Here is a 20,541-nt window from a genome sequence, read left to right as displayed (position 1 = left end):
GGTGCCTGTAATCCCAGCTACTTGGAAGGCTGAGGCAGAGAATTGCTTGAACCTGGGAGGCAGAGGTTGCACTGAGCCGAGATCGCGCTACTGCATGTCCAGCCTGGGTGACAGAGCAAGACTCCGTCTCAAAAACAAATAAATAAATTAATTAAATTAAATAATGACATCCCATCAATTAAATTTAAAAATCCTAAATCACCATGCCATTAAGCCATCTTTTCTTTTCTTATTTGCTAAAATGCCTACAGCTTGCTCAATACAGTGAAAAAGTAGACCATCTTTGTTTCTTACTTACTGAAAGAGGTGATGGGAAGTAACAAAAACTTAGTAAATTTTATTGTTTGTCAATTTAAAATTTGTTAGGGTTCAGAAGACATTTGAAAAATGTTTAAATAATTCCAAATTATACTCCTCAACTGAGATTTCATGTCTCATATTTCAGACCAAAGCAGATTTTTTTTTTTCATTTCTTCATGAACTTCTAAAAGGAAAAAAAAAAAAAAATTCCACCTATTGGAATGCTATAGTGGTCTCAATGTAGCATTGAAGTACATTGTAGTTTGAAGTACAGTGGTCTTCAAACATGTACTATTGTGTTATTTTTATGTAGCATCCACAATAATTATTATTGGGGAAAAAACTAAATGTATCAGTTTAATTTCATAATCTCTACTAAAAACTTGCTTAGAATATTACATATACATTAGAAACTGAATGCTGGCAAAGACATCTGCACATTAAGATCTAAGTATATTTAGCAGAGGGAAAATCTTTAAAAAAAGAAAAAAATTCATAAATTAGAACAAATACTCAGAGCTGAAGGTATCATATGCATAATTGTATTTCTAACACACAGGTTTAAAACATTTTTTCATCCATGTGTTTCAGAGTCCTTTCACCTTTTTTACATTTCAGTCTGTCTTAGAGTGTATAGGTGAAGGTTTTCATCATAAACAATCTTTTGTTCAAGTGAAAAGAATTCATCCTATCTCAGGCACAAGATTCGGAAAACCCCCTCATCACAAACTCCCTCTTCAGGTCAGCAGGGTGCCATCGGCACTAACAATCTTTTTCTATTTCTTTTTTTTTTTTTTTAATTTATTTATTATTATTATACTTTAAGTTGTAGGGTACATGTGCATAACGTGCAGGTTTGTTACATATGTATACTTGTGCCATGTTGGTGTGCTGCACCCATCAACTCGTCATTTACATCAGGTATAACTCCCAATGCAATCCCTCCCCCTCCCCCTCCCCATGATAGGCCCTGGTGTGTGATGTTCCCCTTCCTGAGTCCAAGTGATCTCATTGTTCAGTTCCCACCTGTGAGTGAGAACATGCGGTGTTTGGTTTTCTGTTCTTGTGATAGTTTGCTAAGAATGATGGTTTCCAGCTGCATCCATGTCCCTACAAAGGACACAAACTCATCCTTTTTGATGGCTGCATAGTATTCCATGGTGTATATGTGCCACATTTTCTTAATCCAATCTGTCACTGATGGACATTTGGGTTGATTCCAAGTCTTTGCTATTGTGAATAGTGCTGCAATAAACATACGTGTGCATGTGTCTTTATAGCAGCATAATTTATAATCCTTTGGGTATATACCCAGTAATGGGATGGCTGGGTCATATGGTACATCTAGTTCTAGATCCTTGAGGAATCGCCATGCTGTTTTCCATAATGGTTGAACTAGTTTACAATCCCACCAACAGTGTAAAAGTGTTCCTATTTCTCCACATCCTCTCCAGCACCTGTTGTTTCCTGACTTTTTAATGATCGCCATTCTAACTGGTGTGAGATGGTATCTCATTGTGGTTTTGATTTGCATTTCTCTGATGGCCAGTGATGATGAGCATTTTTTCATGTGTCTGTTGGCTGTATGAATGTCTTCTTTTGAGAAATGTCTGTTCATATCCTTTGCCCACTTTTTGATGGGGTTGTTTGTTTTTTTCTTGTAAATTTGTTTGAGTTCTTTGTAGGTTCTGGATATTAGCCCTTTGTCAGATGAGTAGATTGCAAAAATTTTCTCCCATTCTGTAGCTTGCCTGTTCACTCTGATGGTAGTTTCTTTTGCTGTGCAGAAGCTCTTTAGTTTAATGAGATCCCATTTGTCAATTTTGGCTTTTGCTGCCATTGCTTTTGGTGTTTTAGACATGAAGTCTTTGCCCATGCCTATGTCCTGAATGGTACTACCTAGGTTTTCCTCTAGGATTTTTATGGTATTAGGTCTAACATTCTACTTCTTTCTAAATATAAACACAGAGCACCTCTCCCACAGCTGGATTGCAGTAGGTATTCCCAGATCTTAGAGACACCTGAAATCCTTGGATCTCCTCAAAGAGATAGGAATTGTTAAACTGAAATTCAACTCAATGAGAAATTAGGTTGTGCAAATGTAATTCACCATAAAAGGAGGGCTGTCCACTTTAAAGTTAAAATTACCACATATTTATCATCATCTGACGATATTAACCTTGTCTGACTTTTAGCTTCTATAAGCCATAAAATAAGTTTGAACTTAGTTCTCTCTTTGTGTCTGATGGCAAATAAAAATTGTAATGTTTAAAAGCCAGCAAACAGGAATTTACCCTCAGGTATCATAATTAACAAGGCAGTAAGGTTAAAGCTACCTATTAAGGAAGAAGAAAAAGTGCCTCACTCTTTGTTGAGTAAATGGGGCATGTGGGGAGGGTGTACACCCCAATACTCTCTTCTCTAAAATGAATGTCACTCGGATTACAAATTAAAATAATAACCTATTCCACACAGGTAGATAATTGTTCTCACGGTTGTACTTCTCATTTGGTGTTTATGGGAAGCACTTCAGAATTACTTAATATGATTTTAATGGCAGTGGGAAAAGAAGTTGAATGCTTAAAGAAAGGAACAAAGGTAAAAGGAGCCCAGGAACCACCTCCGCTGCAGCAAATGGCACTGAGGCCAGCTGCAGGTGCGCATACCCCAGGCTGGAGGCTGGAGACAGAAGCCCTGCATCTGAAATGTGTTGTTCTCATGGGTTGCCTCTCAAAGCTGATGCAGGGCCTGAGTTGTTTTTTTACTCACCCTTATATTTAAGCTATTTAAACAACTGCACATCTGAGACTCACAAGAAATTAAAGGGAGGAAAAATTAAGAAGCACTTACAAGTAGTCGGCTCACGCCTGTAATCCTAACACGTTGGGAGGCCGAGGCAGGCAGATCACCTGAGGTCAGGAATTCGAGACCAGCCTGGCCAACATGGTAAAACCCCGTCTCTACTGTAAAACACCAAATTAGCTGGGTGTGGTGGTGGGTGCCTGTAATCCCAGCTACTTGGGAGGCTGAGACAGGAGAATCACTTGAACCCAGGAGGCCAAGGTTGCGGTGAGCCAAGATTGTGCCATTGCACTCCAGCCTGGGCAAAAAGAGCGAAACTCCATCTCAGAAAAACAAAAAAAAACAAAACAAACAGACAAAAAAAAAAAACAAGTAATCATTAAAAGGCTGACTACTTAATGTACCTTAACAGTAACTGTACCTGCCAAGGGTAGGGAGGGATCACCACCCCAAGCAACCTGACTGTAAAAGGATAAATGCATTCAAGTATGCGTTCATTTATTAATTTATCCCAGCATTTATTCAACAGATACAGGATGATGCTGTAGCTCTGAGCTGGGCTCTGTGCTAGGAGATGGGATTATTTTAAGAACAAGGTAGACCAGCTTCCTGCTTTCAGAGTGGGTCTGCATGATGATTAGCTGGAGTGCAATGGCACGATCTCTGCTCACTGCAACCTCTGCCTCCTGGGTTCAAGCAATTCTCCTGCCTCAGCCTCCCGAGCAGCTGGGATTACAGGCAGAGGCCACCACACCTGGCTAATTTTTTATTTTATTTTATTTTTGGTAGAGATGGGGTTTCACTACATTGGCCAGGCTGGTCTCGAATCCCTGACCTCGTGATCTGCCCGCCTTGGCCTCCCAAAGTGCTGGGATTACAGGCATGAACCACCGTGCCTAGACTGATGATTAGATTTTGGAAATCAATGTAAATGGCCGTCTTATGCACTGTTTCAAAACATCATAGAAATTTATAGTAACTTCATTTTAATTACTTATCTCATTCATTTGGTCAACAAATATTTAGTGACCACCTGTTGTGGATTCATCAGAACCTGCTTTGGAAGAGCACACTTCACTTACATCCTGTCTAAACTAGATGAGGTTCAGGCTGAGTCAAACTCTCAATTATTGCCTTTTGAAACTGGATCACTCCCAAGGAACTGTATCTTTTTTTTTTTTTTTTTTTTTGAGATGGAGTTTCACTCTTGTCGCCCAGGCCGGAGTGCAGTGGCGCGATCTCAGCTCACTGCAACCTCCACCTGCCAGGTTCAAGCAATCCTCCTGCCTCAGCCTCCCGAGTAGCTGGGACTACAGACGCACACCATGCCTGGCTAATTTTTGTATTTTTAGTAGAGATGGGGTTTTGCCATGTTGGCCAGGCTAGTCTCGAACTCATGCCTGCATCTGCTTATTCTGTGCTTCAGCCAGTTGGATACAGCCTCTCAGCCATACTATATTTATTTCTATTTTCATGTCTTTGTTCCACTGTTCTCCCTGTCCTCCATATTCCTCTCTGCTAATCTAATTCTTACTCATTCTTAAAGGCCCAACCCAAAAAAGTATTCCTTTCTTCCTAGGGATCTTCCCTAAGTTATATTACATCCCTCACCTGAACCTATTGTCTATACCACTCACTGTCATCTTGTGACATCTTTTGTATCGCAGCTTTATTTTGTGGCTATGTTTCTTTCCATGTATGTCCCAAGGCAGCATGCTGCAAATGCCACTTGCCCCTCTAGAACCATCCTCTACCTTTCTCTACCCTTCTCTGTAGAGTAGGACACAGACCTTTGTGAATTATGTCAGCGAGTTCCCCTGTGTTCTGGCTCTTGGTTGAGTTTAACCAATGCAAGCCACCAGCAGGAATCAGTGCGTGGGAGGAGAGGGTGTGTAGCATTTGCTGCCCAGTGCCCACCATGCTGGGATGCACTGGGTCAGCATTCATCTCCTGAAGGCCACCGCATCCATCAGGTGGCCCTCTCCTCCAGCTACAGCCACAACCACAGCTCCAGCTAGCCTTGGGTTCCAGTTCCCAGCCCTTTCCTTGACCTCTTCAGGCTTATGGGTGGTAATGGCTCCCAAGTGTTGCTAGTCTCATGTGCTTCACCACCCCTTGTGGTTTCCTGTGTCCCTGCCAACACATTTGTAAATACTCCCTTCATTGAAGTCTCCTTAAATGCCATGCTTGAGGATACCATCAATTACCATCCTTGAGTGCCAGCACCCTGACTGCTAGGGCAGCAACCGTGGATTTTGCTTCTGTGTATTCCCATGAGTTATGCTTCCATATAGTCCTCACAACATCTAGCTCACTGTGGGGCTCAATAAGCATTTGTTGAAGGAAGGAGTAAAACCATGGACGGACTACCATACCTGAATTAACACTGGATACTTCACAGAAGAAAAAGAATCTGTGAACTATGGGTCCTCAACTAATGAGAAGATTCACCTTCACCTAGTACCTATACATAATCAAACATAGTACTATTTCTTTTTTTCTCATCGTGTTTCTTCTTGAATCTGTATTTATGACATTAATTAACCTATATTAAAATAGTTCATATATTTAGTACCACTTATTCTGGGGAAAAAATTAGTTGGACTCCGATAAACTGGGTTAGTTGAAATGAAACTTACGTTTTTCTCCTTCTTTGCTTTTCACTCTTTTTAATGGAGTTTCTTTACTGATGACCCAGTCATACCAGACTTTGCCCTCCTATTTTCAGTCCTTTTTCTGGACATGTTTTTGCATTTCTCAATCTAATGGATAAAAAATTAAATAGATCTGATGAATACATGAGCTGTCAATCACTTGAGAAAGTCCCAGCTTTTTCACCTGCTTATCTCCACCCTTTTCTACTGAATATCCTAGGTGCCACCTGACACATGCCTATCACACATGGGTGAGAAAAGAAGTACGTTAGTTCTGTGCAGTGGAGATGAAAAGATAGGTGTACATAGATAACCTGGAGAACAGGTTAAATGACTCCCTGAGCAGTGATCTTTTGAGAGGCTGTCACTTCTCGAAAGTAAACACAGGTACCTGCAGCCTGGTCCTCCTCCCTCAGTGGTCTTTCTTAAGCAACCCTCAAGCTCTTCTGCCTTGTCTTTCAGAGTCAGAGGACGGCCTGTTACCACAAAATACATGCTCCTTGAACCATACCGGTTTGAGCAGTACCACTATCTGATTAGTATCCTTTTAGCATCACTATGATTGTTCACCAAGAATAATATTGCAATTAATGCATTTATAGCCAATATTCCATGAAGAAATAACTGTTTGGTAGTTTGCTAGGTCAATGAACAGCAACAGCAGGTTGATTGTGGTGGGAATACCAGGGTCCTGCTATTCAAAATCCTAACAGTGGTGTAGGTGGATTGAGAGTTATAACCATTAACCTTGAGGGATTAAAAAAAGACAAAATTATTTCAGACAAATGTTTCATCATTTCAGTCACCATGGAATTAAACCTATGAGAGATTTTGCATCAGTTTCCATACCTAAAAATTCAGAGAGAAAGAAAAAAAACTATGACAAACTAACTTCAAATTTTTATTTTATAAGAGAAATGATTCATGATTAGTGGCAAAGAACTACATACTGACTCTTCCGAAAATGTATTCAACATTATTTCTACTTTCTCCCAGGATGAAATTGTGGGGTAAAGCCAGTGGGTTTTCAAAAGATAAATTTAGCAATCACTATAAAATGTAGAGGGGTTTAATCCTCTCTATAGCAATTCCCTCTTACCTATAGTTTCACTTTCTATGATTTCAGTTATCTGAGACCGACCAGGGTTCGAAAACATTAAATGGAAAATTCCAGAGAAAAAGAGAAATCACATTCACAAAACTTTGATTACAGTATATTGGTTTTTGTGTGTTTTTTTGTTTTGTTTTGTTTTGTTTTGTTTTGAGACAGCGTCTCCCTCTGTCACGGAGGCTGGAGTGCAGTGGCACGATCTCAGCTCACTGCAACCTCCACCTCCTGGGTTCAAGCAATTCTCCTGTCTCAGCCTCCCAAGTAGCTGGGACTACAGGCGTCTGCCACCACGCCCGGCTAATGTTTGTATTTTTAGTAGAGACAGGGGTTTCACTATGTTGGTCAGGCTGGTCTCGAACTCCTGACCTCAGGTGATCCACCCGCCTCAGCCTCCCAAAGTGCTGGGATTACAGGCGTAGGCCACCGTGCCTGGCCAATTACAGTATATTGTTAATAACTGTTCTATAATATTAGCTGTTATAGTTAATGTCTTACCGTGACTAATTTATAAATTAAATTTTGTCATAGGTATGTATGTATAGGAGAAAACATAGTATATATAGAGTTCAGCATTATCCAAAGTTCAGTATTATCCATAGTATATATAGAGTTCAGTATTATCCAAAGTTTCAGACATCCACTGGAGATCATGGAACACAACCACTGTGAATTAAGGGAGATACTGTAGTTTCTGATCTTTATTGCATTTTGAGTGTATTTAGAGGTCTGCTCCTTGAACCATGCTCGTTTGAGCAGCACCACCCACTGCCCACCCTCTAGAGATAATAAGTAAATAATCAAATATCCAAAATAAGCTTTCCTCTTAGAAATAAGGAGATGAAGAGTGGTAAGCAGCAATGAGCAGTGGCATGGGTGGTACAGTTTGAACTTTAACATTTTGGCTTTCTTCACGAGTAGAGATACTGATTCTTTTTCCTCCAAGATGCTCTTCTTTACACTTACACTACTATACTATATAACTACTATTACTACTATAACTTCTATGATCATCCTTTAGGATTAGAAAAAAATCTGAAACCATTTATTTCTTCATGACAAGTGAAATGGTAAAAAAAAAAAAAAAAAAAAAAAGGAAAATAGATAAAGAAACATTTTACAGTACAAGCGACCACAAACAGCTCAGGTGAACATCAGAAATGGGGAAGTATCCGGACAATTTTGCAGCATTGAAGATTGAAGGAAGTCTTTGAGGTAAGTAATTGAATTAGAGACAGCTAGCATAGCTTTATGAAAGCGATCCTTGTGTACCTTACTAGTTGGAATGCTTTAGAGGGCATTACTGCCATAGAAAGAAAATGGAACACAATGGATGTCATATAATTGTTAAAAAGCCATTGAATGTTATTAACAATGAAGATTATTGGCTAAGACTGCATCTATTGTGTAAGGTAAAATAGCTTGTTGGATTAAAAAACTGTTCAAAACCTGCAAAAAGTGAGTGAATGTTAATGGTAATTTTTTCTAAAACTGAAGAGAGGTTATCAGTAAGGGTGAAATAATAGCTTTGAAAGCAAATGACTAAAATTGGAAAAATACACACGATCCAACCTCATTACATTGGACTATTGTGGTATCTTCTCTGACACTAGGTACTAAATTTCCAGGTACTTTTAATCGTATTATGTTTACAGTCTTAAAATAAACCCCCTTTCTGAAGAAGAGATGGAAAGAAAGGGCCACGTTTAACAGAATACGATTCAGTGTGTTGACTGTAATTATTGGAGCACAAATTCTTGACTTTTTCAACTTAGCTACTTAAAAATTACAAACATACCTTTTCTTCTATCTGTAGAGACAACATAACCAAAAATCAATGCTATCTTACCTATATTATTTACCCGTGTATATACAAACTTGGCTTACAGTAAATTATTAACATGCTATATATCTACAAACAGGTAAGCAAATTTGACACTGCTAAAAGATCTGACTCATCATGGTCTATCAAAAAGACTCCGTCTATAGCATTAATTCCTCTTAGGAAGTTTGGACAAGTCAGAATGACCCAAGCTTTTTATTGTATCCAATTCAGTCATAAAAGGTGGGTAGAATCTCCAAATCTTGGGCCGGGTACAGTGGCGCACGCCTGTAATTCCAGCACTTTGGGAAGCCAAGGAGGGCGGATCACCCGAGGTCAGGAGTTTGAAACCAGCCTGGACAACATAGTGAAACACTGTCTCTACTAAAAAGACAAAAATCAGTCGGGTGTGGTGGTGGGCACCTATAATCCCACCTACTTGGGAGGCTGAGACAGGAGAATCACTTGAACCCGGGAGGTGGATGTTGCAGTGAGCCAAGATTCTACCACTGCACTCCAGCCTGGGCGACAGAGTGAGATGCCATCTCAAAAAAAAAAAAAAAAAAAAAAATCTCCAAACCTATTTCTTTAATCTTGAGTGTAGTATTTTTAGGATACATAAATCTGTTGTGGCAAAGAGTTTGTTTTGTTTTGATGGCTTATGATGGAAGTCATATTTTCTGCAATCTGTTCTAAGCAACTTTTTTTTTTTTTCGAGACGAGTCTCGCTCTGTCACCTGGGCTGGAGTGCAGTGGCCTGATCTCTGCTCACTGCAAGCTCCACCTCCCGGGTTTATGCCATTCTCCCGCCTCAGCCTCCCCAGTAGCTGGGAATACAGGTGCCTGCCACAACGCCCGGCTAATTTTTTATACTTTTAGTAGAGATGGGGTTTCACCATGTTAGCCAGGATGGTCTCGATCTCCTGACTTCGTGATCCGCCCTCCTCGGCCTCCCAAAGTGCTAGGATTACAGGCATGAGCCACCACGCCTGGCCTCTAAGCAACTTTTAAAGAAAAAATAAAACAAAACATAATCAGGGTAGATTCTACAACAAGTAATTGAGTGAAAGTACTATAAGTTACAATCCAATTGTAAATCTGATTGTAAATCAGAAAGTTCTATAAGTTATAATCTGATTGTAAATCTATGTCATAGTTTAAATTAGATTTTAAAAACTAAAAAACCTTATGAGACACTATTGAATCCTCAAAATTATGGAGAATTGATATTCATATTGATATGTATATATGCATATGCTGTTGTCTGTTAATGATGACAGCTGTTACAATAACAAGGAATTGCATAAAATTCATTTGAACACAATGGGTCTGATTCAGCAACTTGTATCTTTTAAGAATATCTTCAGTAAAGCACTTTATTGTACGTAAACACTACTTTACATTTTGTAGTAAGTATTATATACTCTACTATATATTTTGCTCATTGACCAGTTACATTAGAGAATGGATTTCAGTGACAAAGCTATTAAAATATGGAGAGTATCTTATGTTAAAAGAGTTTGGTGTAGCCAGATTGTAGTGGTGATTACATGAATCTATACGTACATTAAAATATTCACAGAATAGTATACCAAAAGAAGTCCATTTTACTGTATGATAATTCAAATAATAAAATTAACTCTTTTTTTTTTTTTGCAATGGGTGTCTTCATCACATTGCCCAGGCTACATTGCACCACCACAACCAGTCAAAACTAATATTGAAGATGTAATAGTTTAGTTTTTTTAAAATGTTTGTGCTAGGCTCTGAAGGATAAAATATCACCTATGGCATAAAATAAACATTTTTTAAATTATAAATAATGTTAAGACTATAAATAACAAGAAAAAATATTTTAAAATATATCCCCCCAAATATCACAAAACAATCTATCACAGATGGAATCTGGGACTCTGAGCTTTTTCGAGGGAGAATTTCAAGGCTAGTAAATCTTCACAACATAAACTTCTTACAACCTCAAAAGATGAGATGGCTTTCCTAGCGTTTACTAGTTGGGAATAAATATTTTGCTCACCAATTAATAAAAATAGTTGTAAAATTGTATTTGCTTCATAGAATAAGAACTGGAAGGAAACTTAAAGAATCATTTGATTATCTTCAGGCAGGTGTAAATAGAGGTATTTAACCAAAGCTTACAAATCTCTTCTCAGAGATCTCCAAACAAAGAGATTCCACAATGGCCACCAATGAACATATTCTCATGTTTCAGCACTAGGATAGCTAAGCTGGGGATGTGAGTCTGTGTTTCTGCTGAAACAGCTCCTATGTTAAGTTCTTTCATCATCTTGGATCTCTCAAGGTATGGAGAACTATTATAAAAATTCCTCTTCTAGAAAATATCCATGCTTTTCAAGACATTAATTGGATTCTCTCTTTAGCCATTCTTCGTCAAGTTTAACAAACCTACCCTTGATGTGCTATGCTCATAGAGATGACCATAAGACATTTCTATCATAATAGCTCTTTCTGTTCACTTTGGGTTGTCCACATCCTTTGTGTTTTAAAGAACAGTGACCAAAGTAGGCCCTGTACTCAGCCCAAGTCCCAAGAGTAGAGTGCTAGAGTGCTCCCTGGGCCATGTATACTATGTTTCTCTTTCTTTTTCTTTCTTTCCCTCTTTCTTTCTTTCTGCCTGTCTCTTTCTTTCTTTCCTGTCTCTTTCTTCTCTCTTTCTTTTTCTATCTCTCTTTGTCCTTCCTTCTTTCCTTCTTTCTTTCCTTCCTTCCTTCCTTCCTTCTCTTTGTTTTTAGCATTCTTGGGAGAAGAATGTGTTGTATATACAAACCACATACAAATGGGCCTCATGTAAAACACAAAACCCCAGTAAAGAAGCACACGGTTCTTTAGTTAATTTCTTAGTTAATGATGGAAGTGCATGTAAGAATATAAAAAAGGAGTATCCTCCAGCCAAAGATGTACAAGTAAGTGACTGAAATAAAAAAGAAAACTCCAGGCAGTAACCAGAGTAGTTACCATTCCCTTTCTATCAACACTAGGGCGGATGTGTAGACCCCTTTCTCTACAGCAGCAGAACAAAAGTAAACGAGTTTTATAATTGGCAGTCATAACAACTTACAGATGACTACACAATTAAATGAGGAGCCATCTCTGATATTTGTACCATAATAGGAACAGAAATATCTAGACCTATAGACATAAAGTTGATGAAGACACTTGACATTAAATTTCAAACTTCAAGTAACACCCATAGACCGAGATTTTTTTGTAATTCCTAAGTCAGTCCTGATTCAGAGAAGTGACCAGGTTGGCATAGGCCAACTTTGGATATGAACAGGACCTAAAGGAGGCCCAGCAGAGACCCATAATCAGCTAGTTGATGAGGAGGAAGACCAAACACAGAATCAGAACAAGGGATTCTGTAGTCTTAAGGACAAAAGGGTTTGTCTGCCCATTATTGTGGAAAGGATCCATACTTCAGGTGAACTCTCATATATTTTTTACTGACTGGCATATTATTCATTCTGTGGTATATTTCATTTCTCTTCACTGAACCTTTTGCAATCTTTAAAAAAATTCCTGCTTATGTACTCATTCTTTATTTTTTTATTTTTTGTTTTGTAATTTAAAAAATGCGGAACGGTTCACAAATTTGCATGTCATTCTCACACAGGGGCCATACTAATGTTCTCTGTGTTGTTCCAATTTTAGTGTATATGCTGCCGAAGCAAGCACTACATTCCCTTTCATGTGCCTGAACTTGGTGGACACAAGAGAGCTGGCTTCTAAATTCTGTTGCTCAGAGTACATAAAAACAAACAAGGCCGGGCACGGTGGCTCACGCCTGTAATTCCAGCACTTTGGGAGGCCGAGGCGGGTGGATCGCGAGGTCAGGAGATCGAGACCATCCTGGCTAACACGCGAAACCCCGTCTCTACTAAAAATACCAAAAAAAAATTAGCCAGACATGGTGGTGGGCGCCTGTAGTCGCAGCTACTCGGGAGGCTGAGGCAGGAGAATCACTTGAATCCGGGAGGCAAAGCTTGCAGTGAGCCGAGATCACGCCACTGCACTGCAGCCTGGGCGACAGAGCGAGACTCCTTCTCAAAACAAACAAACAAACAAATAAACAGCTTCCCCTGTTACTGTTTGCATGTGCCACCTATTAATTACCCAAGGGTGAGACCTATTTTGTGAAGAGGAAAAGAAGTTCTGCTCTAGAAACTGTTGAGTGAAGTTTTTGTTTTATATTGCAGGTGGGGGAGGATTGCAGCAGGGAGGTTTCCATGAAATTGGCATTGTCAGTTGCCCAATGCAGAACTTGTGGTAGCTTGAGTTAGTCACTGTTTTAAATTCCTGAAAAAGCCAGGTGTGGTGGCATGCACCTCTAGTCCCAGCTACTTGGGAAGCTGAGGTGGGAGGATGGCTTTAGCCCAGGAGTTCTGTGCTACACCAATCGCATGTTTGCACTAAGTTCAGCATCAATATGGTGACCTCCTGGGAGCAAAAGACCAACAGGTTGCCCAAGGAGGGGTGAACCGGTTCAGGGCAGAAATGGAGCAGGCCAAAACTCCAGTGCTGATCAGTAGTGGGATCACATCTGTGAATAGCCACTGCATTCCAACCTGGACAACATGGTATCTTATTTAAAAAAAAAAAAAAGAAAAAAAAATCCTGGAAAAAATAAACCCTGAAAATTGTGGGCGCATTTCCAATTTTTCTCCGCTTCCCTGACAAGAGGTATTGGTGCAAAAGAAATTGCAATTTTTGCCATTAAAAGTAATGACAAAAACTGCAACTACTTTTGCATCAACCTAATAATATGGGTCCGGGGAGGAAACCAAAGATTAATGCCTCAAATAAAGCAAAAGTCTTGTCATGTAACTGCCCTTCTTAGACTACTTGGGCTGCTATAACAAAATACCATAAACTGGGTAGCTTTAAAACAACAGAAATTTATTGCTCACCATTCTGAAGACTGGGAAGTGCAAAATCGAGGCAGATTTGGTGTCTGGTGATGGCCTGCTTTCTGGTTTATAGAGGGCACCTTCTTGCTCTGTCCTCACAGCAAGATGGAAGGGGTAAGGGTCTCTCTGGGGTCTCTTTTATAAGGACACTAATCCCATTCACGAGGGCTCCCTCATGAATCACTTCCCAAATCACTTCCCAAAGTCCCCATCTCGTAACGGCATCACCTTAGGGGTTAGGATTTTAACATGAATTTTGGAGGGACACAAACATTCAGATGATAGCACTGCCCAAATGCTAAATGCAAACTCATTGTTGTTCAATGTGTTATTTAAAGGCTGTGCATTATGGCATTATCGTCCTCTTGTCCTCTTTCCTTCTGTAATTTGTCCATGTTAGGCTGCTCTATCTTCTGGCAGTTCTCCTCTCCCTTCTCTCTGGGTTTCATTCCCTAACAAGGGCTCTGTGCCTGTCTCCCTGCCCAAACCCATTGGTAACTGTAACTACCACCTTAGTCTTGCCCAGTGGCAATATCTTCACCCATAGATTTAACTGAGGCAAAACTATTACCTGTTAAATAACTTTAGCTCGGCAGCATAAACACCTGAGTTAAGAAAAAATTACTAGTACACAAGTCATACATAGTGTTGGGGAATATTAGTTCTAAACATCTGACTTAAGAAGAAATGACTAGGAGACAAGTCATACATAGTGTTGGAGAATACTAGTCCTACAAAATATAAACAGATAAGGCAGGTGAGGTCCAAGCCAGTTTCTCTATGGGGAGATGTCTTCCACTTAATATAACTGAATACATTACAAAAGAAAGAAAGAAAAGAAGTAAAGGAAGAAAGAAAGAAAAGAAAAAAAAAATCCAATAAATCCACACTCAAAAAAAAGGGAGGCAAACTGGTATGGACAGAACAATTAGGAAAACAACGATAAATTTCACTTTACATGTGCTAGACAAAGGAGTTAATGTCATGAAAACTTAACCATAACAAAATATTTTGGTGAACAGTATTTTGTCCTATATTAAGAAATCAATGTCCATAGATACAAGTTTGAGTTTAAAGAAACTAAAAGCTTAAGATGGCCAGATTAAAGATGTCTTTCATTTTCCTCTTTATAAGTTTATGTATTTTTTAAATTATTTGGAAGGAAATTTTGGAATCGAAGAAAATGTAAAAACTGAAAATTCTTTTATATGTTTTTCCTGTTGAATTAGTATTCTGTTTATGAAATAGGAACATGATATCCCCAAGCTGCTGTTGATGTCATCCAGTTGTAGCTAACTATGTGCTTAAAAAATAATTGAAGTGAGGATGAGAAACATATCTTACAGAAAGTGACAATATTATGCCTTTATACTTTGTCAATATGATCCCAAATGTGAAGATATTTGAAAATATCTGTTACTGATTTTTTTTTTCTTTTCATCTAGATTAACAGCACTACAGAGCTATCTATATTTTGGTAGTCACCAAACTTTTTAAAATGTCAATATCATTATACATGTTATCCATTCTCTACACCAGGATTTTTCAACCTTGGAACTATTAACACTTTGGGCCAGACAATTCTCTGTTGTAGGGTGCTGTCCTCTGTAGTGCAGGATGTTGAGCAGCATATCTGATCTCTACCCAGTAGATGAGAGTTGTGATGACTAAAAACATCTCCAGACATTGCCACATGTCCCCTGGGGGGACAAAATTGTCCCTGGTTGAGAAACACTGCTGTATAGTGAGTTATTACTATCCAAATATTTTGATTATCTTTTTAACCATTACCTATTACCCCAGCCACATTAATCATGCCATGATTCACATTGATCACAATGATTAAAGAAATTATAGATTTACTGTGGTGCTCAGGCACTTACCATTAGGCTATTAGACAAAGTCTGGGAATATAAGGGGAAAAAATTCCCATAATTACAAAAAATAAAAGATTACATGGAAAAGCAAAGGTGTTGGCTGTACACTAGGATCAAAGGACATTCATTTGTTGAAGTAGTCTGAGTGACTCAAAGACGTACAGCAGCTATTATTCACTTAGCTACAACACAGCAAATATTAACACATATTTTGAAAAGGAGAGATGCTGCTTCATGTGACAATACTGATAATATTTAAGAAGAGATGTTAGTGACTCATCAGACACTCAGGCAGGCATGATTTTTCCCCTTAAATGTCACTAATGATTTTTCTTACTGCCTTTTTTATTTAAGCACATGTTCAGTGGCACCCACAATCAAAATTCTATTACAAAATGCAATATCGAATATCTTACTTTATTTTATTTAAATAAATATTGTAAATGATCATAGTGAGTAACGTAAGCAATAAGTATTATTTGTACCACCATTCTTCTAGATTGTAGTGATTTTTATTTCATCACTGTGAATGGTGGATGGTCTTTTGTCTCTTCTAAATGTCCCATTCCTCATGGGATAAATTAAAATGACCCATAAGCAAAGTTAAGTTTTAAGCGGATATTTTTTTTCAAATAGACAGCCTTGCCTTGTACTATTATCCTCCAATTTCGTTTTTACATTTTCAAAAATAATATGTGAGTTTTAAAACTTGTTTAATTTAAAATGACTCTTTTTTAAAAAAGAAAACACTGTAGTGGGATGCCGGGATTGCATTCATCCCAGCATGCCCCACCACTGTTCTTTGGATGGCAATCACAGGACCCAGACATCAAGCTGTGGAAGAGATTCTTCCAAGCAACAGCATCTGGCTCTTTGGCAAACTGAACAGGCAGTTGCCCTGGTGGCTTTGGAGTTGCCTCTGGGTCTGTCACAGGGTAAGGCTGCTGATGGAGTGTCTGGATTCTCATCTCCTTTTCATTTCACTGTCTTTCTCATATACATTTTGGGCATCAAGAGACCCACTGTCTTCCATAAGGCAAATACTGCCCTCCTTAAGCCTGATGAACTTTTAAATAAACCCTGTTGTACTTCCATAAGTATCCCTTTCCATTGCCCACATCTCTTATGGAAGTGTAAAAATAGGCAAGCATTCTGGCTCAGCAACACTAGCATTCTATTTCACACCCCACCTACAGAGAGAATCAGAAATTCAATGCTCTCTTCTCAGTCCTGAATATTTTAAGCTTATATTTTCACCTTCTTTACTCATAATAGATCTTTTTGCCAGTTAAATTTAATAAATTCATATTTATAATATGAATAGCTACCTAATCTCATAAAAACTTTTTTTTTTTTCATTCTTAGGATCACACAATCTAAGCTGGTAAGGTGGTATAAAGACCGTAGGAGCTTAGTTTGAAGAATTTATGGCACTTTAAAATCATAAGTGCAGTCCTTGGAACAAACAAACACCTTGAATACCAGAATCAGCAGCTCCAGAACAAAGGGGCTCTCATACCTTCTTAGCTGTGAAGGAAATTAAAAAGACCAAATTTGAAAAATAAAGAATGAGTTTTTAGAGGTTTGGGGATTAAAAAAAAAATTCCTCAACGTGCTGAATGATTTGCATGAAAACTATTAATCAATATGGCTTCTCTACAGACCACAGGCTATGCACGGGCACTATTACCCACAATTCATACCCAAAAGGTAAAGTACTATTGGTGAGGATGTGGCTCAAAGTCTCTAGTGTGTCCAAACACACACTAGATCAGTAGGACTGATTTGTAAGAAGTAGCATTTAATTCTTCCTGTGAGAATTCTTCAGAAAAAAAGAAACCTTCATGCACTGGCCACCTCATGGAGACTCAGTTTTAATCTGTTATTTGATCAGCACGTTCAATAACTCCATCAATAACCTATGAAAACTTCCATGGTAATGTCTGTGTTATGAATGGAAAGTGAATAAAATAGAGAGGGAGAGAATTTGTGTAAGAAAGACTACATTTGAGTGTAAGTTGTTACTCAAAAAATCCTAAATTCGAGGGGAAATTAAACCCATTAATTTCTAGGACTGGCAAGCAGTTGAAGCTAAAATGGACATAAATAAATAACAGTAACTACTTCTAGCCCAGAAAGGGGTTTTTTAAAAGTAAATTGTATTTATAATTAATTGAATACTTGCTTTTACATTCTGTTTGAAATAAGATAAGAATGTAATGATGGCATATATGCATATATGGTCTCTATCTTTTACAGATGAACTAAAAGAATATAGAGTTAAATCTAAAGTTTGTTTTATTCCTATCAAAAAATCATTTTTTACTAAGGAGCACATATTCTAAACACACAATAAATCATACTGAGCTGCCTTCTGATTTTATTTTTTAGAAGCAAATTAGATTTGAACATTAAAAGTCATATACTTTTGTCAGTTCATGCAAACAATTCCTACAGCTTTCCCTGGGAACATTGCTATGGATGAGCAGTACAGGTCCTTACAACTTAGAGCAAATCTCTCCAGGCTTAATTTTCAGCCAGAAGAGAGTAATGAAAACTTTTAGATCAGATGTTTATTATTACTATTCGATTATTTGAAATGAGAAAAATACGAACCTCTAGACATAATCAATTCCTGACAATTGCCTACTACGTAGTAGGCGCCCAGATATGCTTGTTGAATGCATACACGAATGAATGAATGAATGTGAGTTCATGTTACAATAAACTTTTGAAAAAGTACTTATGCTCTAGAGATGTCCTGGCTTGATAATCACAAATCTTTAGATAAATCAGAGACTTCAATAAATATTTTTGCACATGAAAAAAAACAAATTTATCCATCCCACCATGTGTGCACCAATTGGTTAATAAACCAAATTGATCAAAATGTGCAACTGCATTTAAGAATATATGGTCTAATGTAAAATGTTGTTTACTTTTACTAAAATGTTTTCATTAAGACTGTAGACTTGACTGAAGTTATATTTACCCAATGCCAACTACCAGGACATTAAAAATATTTCTTGATGATAATGAAATTGTTTGGTTTCCCTCCAATTCCTTGGTGAATATCTCATGTTTACAGAATGTCTTTTTGTTAGAGAAAGACTTCAACCACTTCAACCACTACTTCTGGTTTTTGGTTGAAGCAGTAGGAAAAGGTCAGGGTAGACTTAAGCCCAAGATTCTGTTGATACTCAAGGTCTATACTCCATGCCTGTTTCTTCTGTGCTTATCTGACACATTTTGTCCATCAAATACAAAAGAGCATAATCAAAAGGGTTACTGCTTTTCCAGTAACCCAGAACACACCATCTACACGTAGGTGATCTGTATGTCCCTTAAGTGATGGCTTTCATTGTCATATTTGGGAGCAAGTATTGGAAGCAATGATATCTTTCACTTTTTGCATGTTCATTGGCTGAATAAGCTGCCAGAAAGCTGCCATTTAGGCTAAGAGTTACTGTCTGTGGTTGAACTCATTTAAATGGTATTCAATAAATGATTAGGAATGTCATTATTGAGTGGCTATCCAAAGTCAGACACTTGCTAATAAAGATGCCTCCAAGCATCCATAGGTTAAATGCTAAGAAACAGATTCACAAATGGAAGCAAGTCTGTTTTTGCTCTTATGTTGTTGGGCAAGTAAGACATCTAGACTTCAAGCTATCCCTGGGAGACCTGGTGTCCTCCTTACTCCAGCTGACACACATGGCCTCACCAAAAGCAGAAACCAGAGCTCGGTTGATAAATAGTAACTGAGTACTTCAACGTTTGCAATCTGAAAAAGGCATTTAAAATGAACAGGTGAAACTCTAGATTCATCATGCAAGGAGGCTTATCTAACATTGATGGAAAGCTGCAAAGGAGGCGAGAAGATTCCTAGACCACACCAAGTAGCTGATAGTTGACTCTCACCAAAGGGAGGTTACAATGTTCTAGAGACTCACCTGCCCTAAGGGAGGAAGAGCAGGTACCTGGGGCTTCGTGGATATCTCCAGGCCTGCTTGTCTTCAGAGTCTTGAAGAGGCTACCTAGCCCGTGGGCAAAATCACAAAAGTGGCAAGTCTATAGGAAGTCTGTAGATAAATCGATGGAAGCAGGGAAGGAAGTGGGGTATGCTTGATTGAGGGACAACAGAGCTGGCCCCAGGATACTGACGGATGCAGAGGGAAGCGTGCATTTGTGGAAGGAGCTTTCCTGTGAGGCTATGCCTCAAGGGAGGAGAGTGTATTCAGTTGGCCTTGGAGGACAGGGTCCTTCCTTCTCCACGAGGCTGGATGTGTGCAGGTGTCCGCCGGTCAGCCGCCAAAGCGACTACCTGCTCTTCTCTCTTCTCTCCTAGACACTTCCGATGGACTCAGACCCCAGCAATCTCTCTCCCTCGCACTGCGCTTGGCTGATCAAAGCGAGAAGCTTTGCGAACTCCCCAGAGGGTGCACGCTCCCCATCTAATCTTTGGTGAAGAGAAGTGACGGCCTGGTCACAGTGCGCCTGTCAGCCTGCAGCCGCGCCCAGGCTCACACTGGGGCGGGTTGTGGGGGATACTGATGGGGGCGCCTCTTTCCCCGGCTGTCTGAGCCTTAGCTGGGAGACTGTGCTGGGGAAGAGGCAGGGGCAGAGCCAGTTCCGAGGGGTTTAGGACGCCAAGCAAGAAGGGCCTACCCTTTCGCGAACATCGAAGCACTTCGTGGAGACCAAACAGAGTTTGCCCCTTCCCCAAGCTGTAACGGCCCCGGGGGTCTTGGGACTGCGGAAGAAAACCGCGTCCTCGAGTCCTGGCGCCCTGGAAGGCCGGCAGTCTCAAGGATCAGGCCCGGCACCAAGGACTGCCACTCCTTCCGCGCCGAGGGCGGGATCCCGGGGGTCCCCCAGTCCCACGCTGTCTCCCCTAGCTCGGCGCCCTGGGTCCGAGGCGGCCGGCGTGAGGTCTCAGCTGGCCGCACCTCGCCCAAAAAGGGAAAAGACCAGAGGCCGCCGACGTCTCCTCCCAGTCAGAAGTTGGGACGCACTAGGGTGTAGAAAGGTC

General features: G+C 39.4%; 1 long non-coding RNA gene and 1 other non-coding gene across 6 annotated transcripts in view; both read right to left on the bottom strand.

Moving 5' to 3' along the window:
* Positions 1-20,541, bottom strand: part of LOC135971986 (uncharacterized) — a 225,809-nt gene that overhangs the window by 200,061 nt on the left and 5,207 nt on the right. For 4 of the 5 annotated variants that reach the window (XR_012415820.1, XR_012415819.1, XR_012415822.1 and 1 more), the window contains exon 3: positions 5,742-5,864. This is a non-coding gene — a long non-coding RNA (uncharacterized lncRNA). Of the gene's footprint in view, positions 1-5,591; positions 5,865-20,541 lie in introns of those variants that run through there. The other variant, XR_010588489.1, reaches the window with a different exon arrangement.
* LOC123574753 (U6 spliceosomal RNA) lies at positions 12,294-12,400 on the bottom strand. Its single transcript, XR_006699955.1, has one exon. It is a non-coding gene; the product is annotated as a U6 spliceosomal RNA (small nuclear RNA).

Source organism: Macaca fascicularis, chromosome 7 (genome assembly GCF_037993035.2).
Source record: "Macaca fascicularis isolate 582-1 chromosome 7, T2T-MFA8v1.1".
Lineage (NCBI taxonomy): Eukaryota > Metazoa > Chordata > Mammalia > Primates > Cercopithecidae > Macaca > Macaca fascicularis.
Note: the sequence above shows the minus strand (reverse complement) of the source record. Positions and strands in the feature narration are given on the sequence as shown.